General features: G+C 35.9%; 1 protein-coding gene across 1 annotated transcript in view; it reads right to left on the minus strand.

The window, feature by feature from the left end:
* Positions 1-18,817, minus strand: part of SPAG16 (sperm associated antigen 16) — a 485,653-nt gene that overhangs the window by 251,114 nt on the left and 215,722 nt on the right. Inside the window, exon 11 of the mRNA XM_072418546.1 lies at positions 3,448-3,591. The gene's annotated coding sequence lies outside the window, so the exon portion shown is untranslated. The remainder of the gene's footprint in view (positions 1-3,447; positions 3,592-18,817) is intronic.

An 18,817-nucleotide genomic window follows, 5' to 3' on the forward strand; every position in this document is an offset into this window, starting at 1 on the left:
ATGATTCAACTGGCACCCATAATGCCTCTATGCATTTCACAAACAAACTGCTTCATTAGGAGAGTGGGGTGTCTCACAAAAAAATGATAAAGCAATTTGTTTGCGAAATGCGTAGAATCATTAAAATGGCCAGTGGAATGTTACACTGCATTAAGAAATGTCCTGCTAACTACCATGGCATTTTGCTCAACTATGTGTTACATCATCGTTCTATTTAGATATGGTTTTATATTAACTAGTTTCTTGAACCATTACATGCGTAGATACTTTTGTATTTATACTTGTAGAGTATTTTTGAATTTATGATGTATGCCTAAAAAGTACCTGTTTTTCTCCAGTCTCTCTTTTTACTAAAATAATAAACTCATGATTCAGCCACCATTGGACTGATATTCGTTATATGGGTGCAGTGCTTTGCTCCAGCAATATTAATACAGTAGAAGTTATGAAACTTTCAATCCATTACTTATTTAAAAAAAATTTATAAAATCATGCTCTACCGATCACCATATACAGAATAAAATGATTGACTAATTAATGGACCTGACATGATCATTAAACTGTGGTATGAGCTTTAAAAGTGGCAACAATGCTTGCAATGCACAAACTGTGCAAATACATTACGCGGCACAGTTACATTGCCATGAAACGGGGGATGTTTGAATATAATTTTCATAATTAAAGAAATATGAGTTAGAATATTTGAAAGGATTATAGACTGTCCACTAATCAAAAAATCCTTCCCAGGTTCCTGTGATTCCGAGTCTCTGGAAGCCATGGTAACAATGTATTATGAAAATCTGATTAACATTCTCTGCAATGGTCTGTGGTTTATTTTCCAGCTGTTCTCAAACAGAGTATTTTATTCCACTAATAAAAGATGTAAAAGGGTTTTTTTTACAGCAATGTACAATAAATTGTCCTCTACCTTAACGTATTGGAGATATCAATGGTAAATACCTTTGCGGGGAGACGGTAAGATTATGTGGCATGAAGGTTACTGGGGATTATTGAGGGCAGAAAGGACTCCAAGCATTGTGACTGGTTGCTAATGGATCATGTCTATGTTGATCTCCTGATATATCGTCTGTGAGAAAACCCAATTAACATCACAGTACTGGCTGCAACAGACATAGAGAGGCCCTAGAAACAAATAATTGATGTTGCTGCTGTATATCATCCTTATAATGTAATCTGGGTTTTAGGGTTACCCAGCAAACAAGTTATTTGGTCTTTGTAACACTTTCATTTCTTTTCATGCTTTAAGCCAAGCACAACAATGTCATCATGCATGAAGAAAAGTTAACCTTGAAAACATCAGAACATAAATGAGACGTCTTAGACACTGAATGGAAACCGTGAACTATGCAGATGAAATTTACAGCTTTTTCTGGACCATTGCTAACAAAATGCATCTGTAAATAGATTCCAGGCATTTGCCTATATATCATACACTGGCTGTTTTATGACTTACAAAGCCAAAAACATACTGGGGCCCATTCATCAAATATTCTGAAGTAACAACTATATGTATTAACCAACTAACAAAATTACAAGTGCGGAATTAAGGCAGAGAGCATCAGTTTAAATTATCAAAGCTCCCCCCATCAATAGTACTTTAGTGTAAAGTTTTACTATTACATTTATTTCTGACACTTATTTTGTTTTTTAGAAAAGTATTAGTATAGTTATATGTTATAAGTATAGTTATAGTTATATGTTCTATTTCTTCTTACGTTACAATATATACAATATATTAGGAGAAGACAAGTCTATCTAATATTTAACTGTCACAATTCCAGATGAAAATACTTGATAAAAAAGTGTTATCAAAGGTTACTTTTAGTGACCAATAGATTACAAAATGGAGGCATTGTTACACAATAACATTGTTATTATTGGCCCTGCCCCCTGCTAAATTAAACTCTTCTTTGTTGGCTAATAAATGTCATGTAATGTCTGTATGGTAAGTGGCTAGGAAAGTTTGGAACTATACATATACCCCTACCTGTATTACCAACCAAGTATGTGACAGATTATTTTAGTGCACTAACAGCATGGTATACCAGGTTTAACAGCATGAATAAAATGAATAAATATTTCACCATTCCGCACATGCATAATGTAGTATTTCTATTTAATACTCTATAAAAAGCTATATTTTAATACTCCTATTTTTCTATGAGACATATAAGAAAGAAAGGACATAGTTTAGCTGCCTCCTGCTTCATGGTATGTATATGTTTGTAATCTACGTTTTTTATGTAACAAAGTAGCAAAAATCTCAAGCTGGAAGTGCTTGTTGGACTGATGACCAACTAGCTTACGTAAAAAAGTGTGCAGTCATGAGGGTTTCTCCAACAATGCAAACTATTTATTTATTTCCAAAGCTTTTTCAAATGTGTTCCATTAGTGTTTCAGTTCAACTACTAATATTTTAACAAATTGTTTGAATATACTTATGACATTGTCAAAGATAGTAATTTCATATTTACACCAAGATCTTAGGATTGTAAGGAAAACTTAGGCTATTAAAACTGTATTTATACCCAATAAAACCACAAAAAAAGGTTAAAACCACATATGGGTACTTTTTATGTTTTTTAAACTCCAAATTAGGGAGATATAACTTACTACCTGGCCCATAGACACAAAAGTAAATCTCTCCACTGCAATGTTTCTTTTCATCTCCTGTCCCATTACTTTGTGCCTCAGTGCCAAGAATCACCAGGACAAAAATAGATGGTGAATATGTTCAGGAGAGTTAGAGATATAGTTAAAACACCTAGGAATGTAGGCTGCAACAACCAGCTCATTGATCTCCCCAGGCAATTTCTTTAGCCGGGAAAGCTGTAGCCAGGTAGTCAAAGTGGGGGAGGCAACACAACAAATTTTGTGTTTTATTGTTTCCAGTTGTTTGTGCTTTTGGTATCCAGTAACCCTTATATTTGTGTTGATTTTCTATTGCCCTCTGTACTATGTTCCAATTTTATAATGCTCACCCTTCTAGTATGCACTTTCTTTTAGCAAATTTACAGCTTACGGCTTTATAAGCTGACAGCTTGCCAGTTCTGATACCATAAGACGTGGACTGGAAAAGATAGAAAGTGTAAATCTTTCTTTCTCTCTCTGTACTCTCCCCTACACCAGATAGCCTAGATAGTTCTATGATGACAACAAGTGCCAGGAGGTGCACCCAGCTAAAATGGCCTGGGGATAACACTGCAGCTGATGATGCCCATGCTAGCTATATTATATACCTCTAAAAATAACAAACAGTTTGGATCCATATTTTGACATTGAAATCAGACTGATAAAAGCACCCCTGAGTACCCAAAACACATTATTATAAACTTGAGACCACCATCACTTTAAGACTTCAATGTTACACGGGTACTACATACACTCATGGTTGAAATATAGACTTATGGGAAAATATTTGCTTACTTTGGATGGAAGCAGCAACCTGAAAGCCAGTCAGTGTGTCCTTCACCAGTCATAATTATCTCCCCACTGGGTATAGACCACATCTTCCACAGGCGATCATCACTTGCTGTCACCAGGATTTCCTTACGAGGATGTAGGGCCACACTGCAAGACAAAATATAAAATTTGATATACATTTCTAAGCATATTGGGAAAAACTAGATACTTTCATTCATTCTTCCACATCTTTATAGAAAAAATGAAGGAGATAATCAGAATGACTGCTACTGTAAATAAGCTCAGTGTAGATATAAATTTGCAATAAATTTGGAAAGAAATGTAACTGTCGGTCCCTGTTTCCCCTATTTCCAGTAGAGATACATACATCGGTATGTAATGTTTTTTAACTCAATGGGAAAAAACAGAAACTATTTTTTATTGGTGTATTTCAGAGCAGTTATTGTTTTTTGGAGACCTCTGTTTTCATTCCCCTTAGAGACTTGGATACTAATGAAAACCAGTTAAGTTTTCTAACACAACATTCTTTAAGATGAACAAATTTTTTTGCTGGATTTTGTTTGCATAAATACATTAAAGCTTAGGTTCTGCAAGCTAACTTTAAAAAAAAAACTATTTGAAAACTTTTTTACATGAGGTACATATATACAAACATTTGGAACCTAAGTCATAGACTTGTCTAGGATTTTCTTAGGTTTTTAAATGCAACAAACGTAATTACTCAAAAATAAAAAAACATGCAATTTCCATCTGTTTTTTTTTTTACTACTGCTGGCTTAATAAGCACCTTAATGCTTTTAGACCTTAAAGTATGCTTAGACAGTACAGCACTTTGTCAGTGCTGCGAAAAAAAACAAGGCTCTTTGAGGTACCATCGATAAGTTATGTTGATTACACACACTTCACTTTTCAACCTGAAACCAAGGTCCATTCATCCTACAGACAGAACTATTAATGGCCATTGAAACACTTCCTAAACACAATCCCTAAAATTTCACATTTCATTTTAGAATGATGTCGTTTCAAAAGTAGTTTGAATATTTTTATATAAGCAGCTTTTATTAAAAAATACATTAATTCTGATATTTATGCACCTACGTGTAAGGAGAGGTGCCCCAACAGGTTCTACTGTTGTCACAATAAAGGTGATATAGTCCATTGCAATGATATAGAGCTGACTTAGGAGCAAGTAAATGTAGGTGTAAAAAGAATAGAAAAGACGAATACGGTACTCTGTGGTAAAAAATAGCATCTATTGTGAGTGCAAATTAAATATCACGTTTCATGGCTCATCAACATACTGTCAAATACTACAAGACTTGAACTTTTTCACTTTTAGTAGTTTAGATTTAATGATGCTTGTGATGGTTTATGTTGAAAATTTGAAATGACAACAGAAAACACAACAGAATTTTGTACGCTGACCCGTTGGACACCACAATCTCACTGAGTATTAGGATTACATGCTTACTATTGTCCTTGTGTTTTGGAAAGCTACATGTAAAACAGCTGTCACAAAACACTTTTTGAGCTTGTCAACAAAAGATAGAAGCAACCAAGTGTCCACTCTTAAGTGGTGGAAAATGTGGAGCTATTTCAATTGATCTGAGTGCAACTGCATCCCTTATATAATATATTTTTTTTTTGCACAATGCACACATTCTAAGTCAATGGTTCTGTGGAAACCTAGGGTTCCTCCAGAGGTTGCTATAGGTTCCTTGAGCAATGTGTGCCTCCCAGGGAAGTGTAAGTGAAACCAATGATCTTTGTGTAAAGGTGACATTGGCCAGCAATTTAACTTCCTACTGACCACAATGCTAATATACTATGAGCTGTGGATATAGTAACTATTGTGGGGGTTCCCTGAAGACCTGCAAGTTATTTCAAGGGTTCCCCATGTTAAAAACAGAAAGGTTGCTCTAAGCAGATGCTGTGGATTCCAAACTTCTTTCATATCTTCAAAAATCATACAGTAAAATAATTAGATGGGCTATTACCCAAAATATTAAATGTATGCAATGTGCTTTTAAAGCAAACACAGACTGATAAATAGGGCAATACCATCTGGGAAAAGGGACGAAATAAGAATGTTTTCTGCAGAACAGGTGAGATATGGGCAAACCTATTTGCACAGCACAGGACAGGGAGGAGTAACTATCTTCAGATGTCATCTGGGTAGTGATTGCCTCTGTTCCTTTTTAAATATATAAATATATTGTCATACTAATTGGTAGGTGTGGAAGGTCTATGACCATTAAGTTCGGACTGCAGAGATGAAGAGAAAAGGTCATAAAGAATCTCACATCCTTTGTGTTGTGTGCACAACACCAGAAAATAACCTTCTGACCAGAAAGCAAAGGTTTACTTTTTAAAGCAGTAAAGCTGACATTCACTGAAACCAATCTATGGTGGCGAATCTTTCAGGTTCATGTGTTCCAATGGCAGTATTTGATCCTTCACCAGTGAATGCAATTATAACTAGACCCCATATATTGTAATGAACACACTAAATTTAATTTGAAAAATGGTGTATGAATTAAAAAACAAAAATGTTAGTTTGTATTTAAATTTAAATACCAGGTTAGGTTTTGTATAAGTATAATGTTCACTAGTATGCAAGATTCTTATAGTAGCGAAATGGTTAAGAGTTAAATTGGAATGTTTTCCACTGTTCAAATACATCATAATCACTCTAAATTTCTTGCAGTTAGGCAAAATCTCTCATGGAAAAATTATGAATTGTGTTTCTTTTTTTAGTCAATTCCTCCCTGGCATGTCCATAACAGAAATGATTGGCGGAATATTCTCATCATTTTGCTCCCTCAGGTTTCTTCTCATGACAACAATAACTTTAGAACTCAATGCTTCTCTGACTTCGGGCACTAAAATGGATCCATTCCCTTGTTGCAAATTGCTTTGCCTCCATGTTTCCAACAGAGATATCAGACTTGGGAATCGTGCGACGATGCCTTGAGAGTATCTCTGGCTGACGGGAGCTATCTAACTGAGACACCTGGCTGCTTTCTGTGAGCTTTATCATAGCCGTTCATCAGGTTCCATTACAGAGATATCTGTATGTCTGTAACAGAGCTAAGGGAAACTGAAAATGAGAAAGTAGCGAAGAAAAAAAGAATTGCACTTGAATCCCATCAAAACTCTGTGCCTGCCCTTGACAACATTAGGCATTGAAGTATATACATACAATATCCATAACATAAATATATATTTATATATTTTAAATATGTAATGTATATAGCAAACAGAAGTAATTCTGTTTGGCGTATATTATGTTTAAATTTACAGGTTTTAACCTGTTAACCTTCTTGATTGATTTTGTAATTTTGCAGTTTAACGATCATTTGCAAAGAACATATTTAGAAACCTCAACAGTCATTTTTATAAAATGTTTAATGCAGAATTACAGACAGTACATAGTACCAAAAATGAGCCTAACAGCGGAATAATTCTATTATTTACTATATGCCCTAAAAAAAAAAACAAAAAAAACAAAAAAAAAACAAAAAAAACACTTAAGTACAAGTTAAGACCTGCTTCTGGATTGGGCGAACACAAATGGCTCCGCACTGTTGGCACTTTGCCAACCACTCACGCACACAGAATACACAATGCTTCGAATGGGATTTCTGTGTACAGAAAAGATGCTAAAGCTATGCTTGGTTTAGCACAAATGTGAATATAACTGGATGCCAGGCAGACAGAGGTGCATGCCAATGTTATTGTTTGCCGAAAATGTCTCCTGACTGATTCCATACAAAACAGTACATGGCACCATGAGATGCATGAAGACTACACAGGTAATCTATTTGGTTGTTGTTCTCTCTCTGCTTTTAGATACTAAACTGAGCGGTCAAAGTCAAAAATGGAGGAAAAAATATTTTCTGAAAAAAGCAGTTTGGAAAAGTTATCCAAGCACTTAGTAAGTAAATCTCAACCTGACATGTTACGCAGTGCTTTAAAAAGTTTATTGTCATATGACTAACTGTCCATCAACGGAGCTCACAATCTAATGTCCCTACCATAGTCATGTCGTTAACACAGTCTAGGGTCAATTTTGAGGGGAAGCCAAATACCTAAGTTTCTGAGATGTGAGAGGAAACCCACACAAGCATAGGGAGAATATACAAACACCTTGCAGATAGTGTCCTGACCCTACTTCGAACCTTTGACCGAGCACTGCAGAGTCAAGAAAGCTAGCCACTGAGCCAACCGTGCTCCCTTGTACAATTTGCCCGCTTATAATGAGCTATTTCTGAAACCACCACCAAATGAGGCTTTCAACACAATGGACCAGATTTTTTAAAGCTCTCCAATGCTGGAGAGAATACACTTAGAAACTGGCTGTGTGTTGAGTAGATATCCAAAGGGTTTTGTAATTGTTTTAGCCCTCTCACACTCAGATTTTAAAATGTTTCACTTTTATTAAATATTATATTTATATTTATATATATATATATATATATATATATATATATATATATAAATTATTTTGAAATAAAGATGCATTTCCCTCTTTGTATTTACTTAATATGTCTGGATACAAACATTTTGAATGGAAACTAATGCTTACTTGTCTAGAGCACATTTGCATACCATTTGCCATCAACTTGAAATGCCATTTGGAGTGTGATAAATTGAGTCCTTTTAATGATAATCTGTTCTTACCAGCTAAGGGTGTTATTTAGTGAAATAGGAAAAGTTTAGGCATTGTCAGTTAAAAATGTATCAGATATATTTGATGTACAATAAACAACTAGTTTTATATCTGAGCACTAAGTTAATTTTGAAAAAGGATTTTCGTGATTAGTAGAACAAAGCTTACACAATTATACATTTAACAGAGGGCAAGGTGGAGGATAAATTATACAGTCTTTAAAAAAGCATAGTGGTTGGATAGGACACTTGTAAAAAATGGTAGTGCATTAAAAGGCACATTCACTAAAATAAACATATGCTATAAACTTACCAAGAAAAATGTCTAACTGCTGGTAACCCTATGTTTGGATTTCTAAACAGCTTGTACATTAATTGTAGATAATTGCAGGAATATAGGCATAACAATATATAACTGTAATATATACATCTTTTCCATGTTTTGTTTATTTAAAAACATTGCAATAACATAAAATTTGTGTTGATCCATTAAACAACCTGGAGAGGACCTAACTTCTTAAAATCAACGTCAATAGTTTATCTTTATATTTAAGCATATTATAAACATAATTTTAAACATTCTTAGTTACCTGCTTAAAAAAACATTAAAAACAGCTTTTTTCAATTTTATTACATACATGATCCCTTTACATAACTGTCAGGTCTTTAGGGAACCTCTGCTATCTTTACTAAATGCCAAACTTACAGTATTTTACCATGGTAGTCAGTGATAAGAATGGCTCTTAAGTTGCTGAATAGTGGAACGATTGTCACCCTTACAGATAGCCAACAATATTTTTGATATCACCTAAACTGATCACTATTTATCACTATCTGATCACTTAAACTGATAATATCACTTAAACTGATCTCAGAGGCACAAATTGCTCATGGAACCCCTAGCAACCTCTAGTTAAGGAACACTGGTATACACATTCCCGAAGAACATCCTATAGAAAAGAAAAATGATAGGCCCACTAATTACATTAGGCCTATGTTTAAGGATTTGGAACATTCACCAGTTTCAACAAAATATGAAAGATTTTCTATAGCATGGTGTTGTCACTATACTCTTCTTCCTGGAGTTTAGTCTTGATTCTCACAAGACTAAACTCACATGCCACAAAATGGAGTGCCTAATTTAATTATTTAAAATCTAACCAATTTTTTTTTTTTTTTTATTGTGCTTAATCACAACATTAATTTTTTAAATTTTAAATGTTTGTAAAGGCAAATCTTTTTTTAATTTTTAAATTGAGCATACAGGGGTTAACATGAGATTTATTGCTATTTCTGTCTCAGCTGTAGAGATTTACCCCTCTGTTAGTCCAGGCAACCAACATCAGTGAGACAGAAAGTAAGGAGGAATTCTAAATTTTACAGATGTCATTGAAGAATCAGAGCAAGATGAATGGGAAAATATCTTGTTGCACCTCCAAGACAGGAAGTGAGGGGAAATATTTCCTGCAAGCACAGACAACTGCAAATAGCCTGATGAGAGTTTAAAACTTTCCCACTCGATCTAAAAATAAAAAAAACTCTGGACTATACTGTACATACACCTAACAAAGGAGATTGGCAACGTGATCTCCAGAAAAAAAACATCAAGCATTATTTGTATATGTATATTGCTGAAATGCATCAAACAAAACAAGCAGATTTCTTTGAAGTACCCCAAAACTAATTTTACCGAAACCCCTCCGCAGATCTTTATGGTCAAACAGAAAGAAACATATATAATTATATACAGTAATCTCAATGCAAGGAAACATTGACTTCTATATTGTATCTCTATGTGCTTACATGAGTAAAAGATTAGACACTGGGCCATGCTTCCTGAACCAGCAATATCTCTCTCTTAACTATTGCTGAAACTTTTAAAGGGAAGCCTTTAACAAGTTTTGCTGGTAGACTGCTCATTACCTCAAATAAATTTCTGTCTATTACAGACTTCTAAGCCTCTTCTGTCTGATTTCTACAAGGAACCTCATAAATCTGCAGTTACAGATGTCAGCTGAGGGCACTGGTCTTCTTTTTAAATCTAGTACTGATGTACAACCTTAAAATAAAACTATTTCATAGAACTTTAACATTTTTTTGTTGGATTTTAGTTTGCCAATCACATCAAACAATATTGATTCTGGGGTCTTGCTGTTCTTTGCCAAGAGAAGGACCCCATTTTACTACAGAGAAGCTCAAATGGAGGAAATCTCCTTTATTGAATATCCTATTTAGACAGTAAGGTAACTCTTTTCTTCGCTTCTTAAACTGCAATCAAGTAAACGATAGAGGAATTAGAAAATTAATGGGGCTTAACAAACGGGAGCAAGGATATGTAGGAACAGAATATTAGACACACCATAGAAAAATCAGCAGGACTTTCAATGCCATATATATTCAAACCTAGGACAGAATTCCTTGATCGTGCCTTTTCTTTCACCAGAAAGCTTTCTAGATGTACAGCTTTCAACACTTTGAGAAAAATCTTATGACTGTTGTACCAGCTTGAATTTTTAAAGGTTCCTATGCCTTCATCAAGGCTGCACACAAAGTATAAAGCTGCCTTCTGCCTGGTAGAGGGCTTTTGTGGTCCTTAATAAATCAAAGTGTAGGAGTGCAAAACATCAAAGGGTTAAAAAACAAATAGCACAACATATTACAATGTGTTTTGGGTGTCTAAAATTATTAAGTAATATCAACTACGGGGCCTAAAAGAAATCAAATGATGTGAGTATAACTTATTATCTTTAGAAATGTAAAAATATACATGAAAAGTAAAAATGTACACATACATTATAGCAGTGCAAATCCACAACAGTTGAAGTAAAATGCAGGTATACTTGCTCTCATAAGGTATTACTCATTAATAATTATTAATTGCTCATCCATTAGTATGGAAGCCAATGCTTTAGTGTGACTGCCAGGCAAACTAGACTTGTTGGAAAAAAAATCAGCTAAGCCAGTCCCTCTATGTCTCTAATGTCATGAAGTTTAAGAAACTTTGGAAGCTTGAACTTCACCAGACTATACCACAACTTTAAGTTTACAATTGGGGCTTGCAATGGGGCTTGCATTGATTTAAAAGCAATAAATGAAACCATGTAAGCATTCTCCCATTACGGCTCACCTGCTAATAAACATTTCTGCTAAAACAAATCACTATCTTTTAAAATATCAGCAATAATTAAACCAGGGATGTAAGTTGGAATTATTTTCTATCCACAAAAAAATTCATAGCAGCAGCTACCACATGAAATGTGTTTGGAAGCTGACAATACTGCAATCTCATTTATTGCTGATATAACAAGGCTAAGCCAAAGGTTATCTCTCTTTCAGTAGAGTTGTAGATGACAAATAGTAGGACATTGCGCATTCTGGCATACCAAGGATGCACTGTTCTATATCATATCTACCCAGTACACTGCATATTAACATGGGGCACCTCAAAAAGCAGTACATTACATGTGGAACTTTATTCACAAACTCATGGCTATTTTACTTGTCTATAAGCCAGTTTCACATGATATATGGCATATTTTCCTTCACCACAGCACTCTTCATTCACACCATGGTGACGTACAGAACATCTACTCTTTATTATTATGAACCACCCAGAAGTAAGGATGAAACATCAACATCGTTGGTACAATACCATGACACTACCCATTTACTGCCCATTTGCCGAAAGTTAGTAAAATACAATGAGAACGTAATAGGCACCTAACCACCAATGGACCCACTGCTTGTACTATTCAATCACTGGGATTCCCCAACAATGCAGGAAAACTCTGTCCATATTACACACATTTGTTTGCAGCAAGGAGAGCAATAATGCATAAATGACTGGACTCGGCAAACCCAACAATAAAGGGGATCTGGCAAGACTTAAACCATCTCATGTACCTGGAGAAGGCGGCAGCATGCTCTGGCCCAGAAAAAGATACACAATCCAAGAGTTTTTTTTCCACAGACGGTTCAACTACATTGCTCGGACAAGAGAGAATACCTTTTCTATCACCCTGTTATCACCAATTCACTAGAAGCTATGCTTATCAAACAGTTTGCATGAGCTTAGTTGCAATTAGATATCTATTATTGATTTATAAGGTTTGTTATCTTGTATATTTCAAGTTTTAGATCTGCTTATTTTTCTTACAGCACCATCCTCCACCTCCCCAGAATCCTTTGTCTCCTTCCTATTGAATGTTTTCTCTCTAACTCCCTGCATAATCCTCTACTAGTTTTTCCTTTACTTAAAATCGAAACGCATGTAACAATGTTGTTTTTTATGTGTATCCTCTTATCATAATAAAATCAACTTCTATCCTCTTCAATCATGGATTTTGTTGTTAGGCTTTACACGCGTAAGATGATTCTCACCAAATATGAACAGTCAGGCTTGTCTCGGGCAAGAGTACAGAGGTCGTCTGATATAGTCCATGGATCCATCCTGACAGATCAATGAGCAGCCAACCATGAGTGACCATAATACAAGTGATGGGGGAAGCGCACAGCGGGGGGGCGCTCAATCATCCCACCCCTCCCCTCTCCATAGAACAGAACAACACTGTGTGTACAGTACTCGTTCTTTCATCTGTCACTCTTTTTTTGCTGGAAATGATCATGAAAGATGATTGAACATGTGTATGCAGCCTTATTGCGATCCTTGGTAAAATATTACTTGTCTGTGGTAGAGGACAGTTCACAAAGAATATTTTAAAGTGACGTGATTCGTGAGCTTTTACATATATACTTTGTATTTCAGTATTTATGTCAGTGATTCAGCCAGTTGGGTTCTTGGCTTTCATCATGGACCCGCTCCTTCATCTGTGGCATGCTTCGACAGAGAGTCGAGGAGTTTTAGAGAGATTCTAATAAGTACAAAAATGTCAAAATGTATTATGGTCAATCGGGTAAAAGTTAGCATGTTTAATATTGAGTGTATGCTTGAAAAGTATGTACAATGTAAGCAATCTCTAAACATTGGACCAAAAAACCTTAATAGGACTTTTCAGGTACAAAAAAATTCAATCACAATTTTTTATTAATCAATCACTCAAAAACAAAAATATTAAACATAAAATAAACAAATGGCATATAAATTTGTGACCAAATGTAGATAATTAAATATTGACATGTTTTTGTACACATTTGGCACATATGGCTTCATCAGGAGAAACACTGATATGTTAAAGGAGAACTAAACTGAAAATTAAAAAAAAATCCCACTTGCTTTAATTCTGTAGAATCCTCAATCGGGCTGGATAAGTCTTCAGTCGGGTCCTGCACTGTCCTGGAATTCTCCTTCATCTGGGCATCGCCATCTTTCTCCGTTTTCTTCCTTCTTTTGGCTACATCCCGATCTTGCACTGCACAGGCGCGAGGTTGGGTGATGTAGCCTGTTTTAAAAAGGGGAAAAAATGCGGATCTCACAGCATATCTGTGAGATCGTCATCTTTCCCCTAAATATAGGAAAATGCAAGATTGGGCATGTGCAGAAGGAGCAGCCAGAAGCCAGGGATCTATGACTTATGTATCCCTGGACACTATGCGTTCCCAATATTGTCTTGATTGCCGCATCCTCCAGCGTATTCCTCCTCATTGTATATAATAAGGTGTTTAAATGGATTAGATGTATTGCCTAAAGACGGGCAGCATGTTGCTTATTATGTGCTTCATATGTAGGTATTTTGCTTAATAAATATCAAACATTTGTTTGGTCTCCAAATTTTTTCTATTATCCAAGTTTTTCTCAAGGTATCATTTTAGCAAAGAAAAATGTATAATGAAAAGAGACATTGCAAAACAAATGTATCTTCAGGTAGATCACATCATAAACATTTTTGATATATTGTCTATTTTCTGTATGTAAAATGCTTCTAAAACTATCTGAGCCTCATAACTGAGTAGCATAAACAGTTATTTCTTGGCAAGCTTTGCTTTCTAGGACACAGAGACCCTTCTGGAGTCAAACACTCCCTAATGAATGTGTGGAGCTGGTCATACATCAGTTGTGGCCCATTGGCCTTCTCTCTGTGGGGAGGGAGTAGTCAGCAGTCTTCCAGAAATGGTTACATTTGTCCTTACAATCACCACACTAATGACATTGTCTGCCTCACTGTACAACATAAAATGCTTTACAAGTTTTGATTCAAAATAGTATATCTGATAGGAGCATATAAGAATTTAACTAGACTACAAGGGGATCAGCAGTGTTGTTTTTAAATATCCAGTCTGTCACTTTTCCAGTTGTTTGACACTGTGGAAAGTATATATATATATATATATATATATATATATATATATATATGTGTCATTTGCAACTCCTATTTAATTTACAGAGCTGCATAATATGTTGGTGCTATATAAATCTTGTTAATTATTATTATTATTATTATTATTAATAATAATAATAATAATAATAATAATTATGCTTTTAGAAGCCTGATTGCCTGAAAACAAAACTATTGTGATACAAAAAGTGGCGACCAGGTTTCTAATATCGGCCTAAATCAACATGTCAAAAAAGCCCTTTCTTTTGTCCATCTGATTGTTAATTTACCGTTCCACTAGGGGCTGGCATACCCTATGTGTATTATAATAACAAAAGTAGGGTAGAATAATTCCTAAATCTAGTGTTTAAAGTTCAGTATTTATATCACCTGTGTGTAACAAAGTGTCAGTAGTTACAGGGCTGCTTGGAGTTTAGCTTTAAGAAAAATAGTGTTAGAATAACTCAATCAATATCAATGATCACATCCGGCACATCAGTGTTCTTTCTTCCCCACCACCTGTAGGTGGGGCTAAACAAGCGGCCATCTATCGGGCACATGTTCCTGATCCTACTTTTTTCATGACGGCATGGGAATGGACTAAGTGATGGGCTGACACATGAACTGAATGGTAAGTAATTGAAGAAAAGGGGAGACAGACCATAGACAGCAACTTCTATAAATCTGCCTGGAATGAGACAAGACCACAAGCTTAACTGGAGCTTCTAATGCTCCATCCTCAAAGACCACAGTAATAGATTAGACAGGAGAGAACACTACGTAACCAGACATAAATGAAGACAAAACTGGAGCTGTTCAGCTTTAAATTACTAAACAACTGAACTTTAATAGTTCAAGATTGCAACTTCATCCATAATTTTTCATATTGTTTGAAGAAAACACCCTTTAAATATTATATTGGTCAATTACTAAGGCAAGCAGGGACCTAACAAGCTGCAGAACAATGTGCAGCTATATATAATTTAAACTGTGACTTAAGAGTCCCTGGTTAACACATTTACACAACTTTGTTCACTGCAATGCATTGGGCTACAATAGAAAAGCAATAAATGTAATGTATTTTAAAGAAAGGTTTTCATCAGTATTGAAGCATGTCTTCTCTGCACAGTGGTTGAAATAGATGCTACAAAACATCCTATACAGCACCACCATACAACAATATTAGCAGTACTGCCTTAGAAAGTACCACTAGCAATTATGGAACATTAGTGGCTTGGCAAACATTTCAATCTCAGTTAACAGTTAAATGCAGAACAAGTTTCCAGATTTCATTGTTTCACATGTCAGAATACATATATCGGTTTAAAGCAAAGCCTTCAACCCTGTTACAATACTTAATGCAGACAATACTTTTAATCACTCCATCATGTAAAAAATGTTTTAATGATTGTAAAACGTTTAACTTGACTGAAACAGAGTAGCTAACAAAGAGCTTAATTCACACTTTCCTCTGCTAAATTATTTATTAATCTATCTACATGTCAATGACAAACATATTGGCTGTTAAGTGTCTGCAGACAAACTGAGCATATCCGATTAGTGTCAAATAACCACTTAAAGTGTTAAGTTAGCCCAACCACAAAGAATTCAGGATGTGCCTCAATCTCTATCAGCAAAATACAGTCATTAAATCAGAACAAGATCTTGTGGTCCAGAGTTTTAATAAATGGGGTACGCTGTTAGGGCTAGTAAACAGGAGCAGATCTACTGCAACTGACTGATCTGTTTATAAATGGTAATTGATCAGTTGAAAACCCTCAAACCCCTTACACATGGGTAAGGAATATTACTTTTTTATTAATAGAATGTGTTTTATTGCCATTTATGAACAAAACTGGCATGTGAAGGGGCCTAAGTTTGCTCTATGGCCATTGATGAGTGTATGGCCATGATATGAGTGTTATGACTAGTAAGCATGGTACATATAGGATAGCCTCTATGTTAATGTTTGGTACGTGTCTATTGACTTTGAATTAACCAACAGGGGCATGCCCACCATTTATAAAACAATCTTCTGGCATGAACCTCTTAGTTCAATGTCCAGACTAAGCAGTCAGACCATCAGGGCATAACCACCAACCCCATGATGCCTACAGCTAGGGCAGCTTTTATAAACCTTTCTAACATGGGGTAAAACTTTGAAATAACTTTAAGGTCTTAAGAGAACTCCTGCTTTAAGTACTATACCCACAGCTCATTGTACTGGTACTCATTGGGGAAAAAACCTTTTACATTGCTGGCCAGTGAGAAAAATGTCATCCTTACAGAGAGCCAACAAAATCATTAGTGTCACTAAACTGACCCAAAAGGAACAAATTGCTCATTGCTGAAGGAACCCGTAGCAACATCTGAAGGAACCCGGGTTGAGAAACATTGCCCCAGGGAAAGGGGGGGGGGGGGGGGCAGGGAACACTCCACATGTTGGTATAGGCTGGTGCTTTCTTTCTTTTTACTTCGAATATTGGTACCATAAAAACTGCTGTTGCTAAATAAACCTTCTGAAAGGTATGGTCGTGGAACCATGTTGGAAGCTTTTCATTTTGATCCCCGAGATGTGTGACCATTCCTAGTAGTACTGCTAGTCAGCACTTGGGGAAACTCCACGGGGCATGGAGCATGCATAAATGTCTACTATGAACTTCAGGGGCAATTTTGGAGGAGCCTCTTTTCCTAATGATATGGGTCTCTGAAGCACACATTGCAGTTGTAATTCCAGGAGGCGCTGGATTGAAAAGACCAGTCCAACTCTGCTCTGAGAACGCTGAGTGAGTTGTTTGTTTTTAATTGCCGCCACTGATACTGAGTGTGATTGGGGCCTTTTTTTGTTCTAGAGGGTGCATGCAGGGGTCCACTAATTTCCAAATATGCCACTGACCTGTCCATTTTCAGCTTCAGTAACCATTGTACATTGACTGCTCATCTAAGCAAGAGGCATGTGTTTAAAATGGGTTAATAATTTAATATTGACAATGGAGGTTTATATCAAGAGCATGGTTTCCTGGAACATCTAAGGAAAATAAGAACCAGTGAACTGTCAATCATTAAAGCAGACAGGCTGTTTATGCACACGTTTCTCTGCGTATAAATACATCCTATTGAGTGCATTAGAACATTAGAGATGGATATTACAGCCTGACACTTCCTTTCATACACTGAGCAAAATCCTGCTGTGTATTTGCCAGCAGTCAACCTCTCACTGAATCTTTAGAAACCGTGCAGAAATGTTAGTAACATCTCTTGCTGCGTTCAAGAGTGAGTAAATAGCCATCACCATAGCCAATGTTATTAAAGAATTTTTAAGCAGATATCAGCACGGAATAAAGCCAGACAGCGATGGCAGGCTATACGCATGCTACTAGGATGTTTAATCCCATTTATGAGTACTAAAATGCTGAACTTATTGCACAAAATCCTTTTTGAGCAAAACATGAAAAAAACAACCTTTCCATTAGTCATTGTCATCCCAATTAAAACATATTCTTCTTTTTGCCCTTATAAGCATTTTTAACAGCATATTATGGGATGTAATTATGTGCACGCCGTTAGTAATAACACAGTAGTTTAACAGATGACAAGTCTAGATCTTTACAAACCCTACAGGCGATCACTCAATAGGGAACAGTGAACACTATAATTTTCTCACAAAGAGTAAATGGAATAGGATTGGAACCAGAGAGCAAACATACAATGAGCAGCAGAGAATCCATATTGTGCTTTATGGAGTTTTAGACAGAAGGCTTGTGACCAAAAACACAGTAGAATCACAGGTCTTTAGCTCTTCCCATCAGGTATGATTTACAGCATAGCATTTTTCTTTAAAAATCCAACCATTTACCAAAAAGCTAAAATAGTTTGTGAAGTTGTTATAATAACTCGAATATTTTCTATGCAACTAGAGCTGCGGTCGGTATAATAAACTTGAAAGGTCAAAAAGGTTTTAATCTAAAAAAAAAAATAATTTACTAAGTGTCAAGTATTAGTACCGTGAAGGGAAGAAATATATAATGGCAAATTTACAGGGTATTTGGCATCATCTACCACAATTGTCCCTGAAAAAGGGAATAAAGGACCTGGATGAGGCATCAGTAATTGTGCTTGTGCAAGATTGCAGCTTTTTACTTGGGTGCAGGCCCAGAGAGTCCTGGAAGGAATGGGTGGAACAGGCATTCCTCCCTTTTTCCAGACCAGAAAATAAGAATGGCTCTGGAGCACCTGGCTATTAACAAAAAGGCATCTGCCTTTGTATCAGGAGGAAGTTGTAGCCAGGTGCCTCAGGTGGTGAGACTGTGGGCTGCCCGTGAGGTAGGAGAGCCTATGAGGTCTAAATTCTAGGTCTTTGGGACCAATACCCCCCATGGGTGTGTCAGTGCAAGCTGTAATGCTGAAGGGAACACGACCGAGCAGCCCAT

The sequence above is a fragment of the Pyxicephalus adspersus genome, chromosome 7, assembly GCF_032062135.1.
Source record: "Pyxicephalus adspersus chromosome 7, UCB_Pads_2.0, whole genome shotgun sequence".
In the NCBI taxonomy this organism is placed as follows: Eukaryota; Metazoa; Chordata; class Amphibia; order Anura; family Pyxicephalidae; genus Pyxicephalus; species Pyxicephalus adspersus.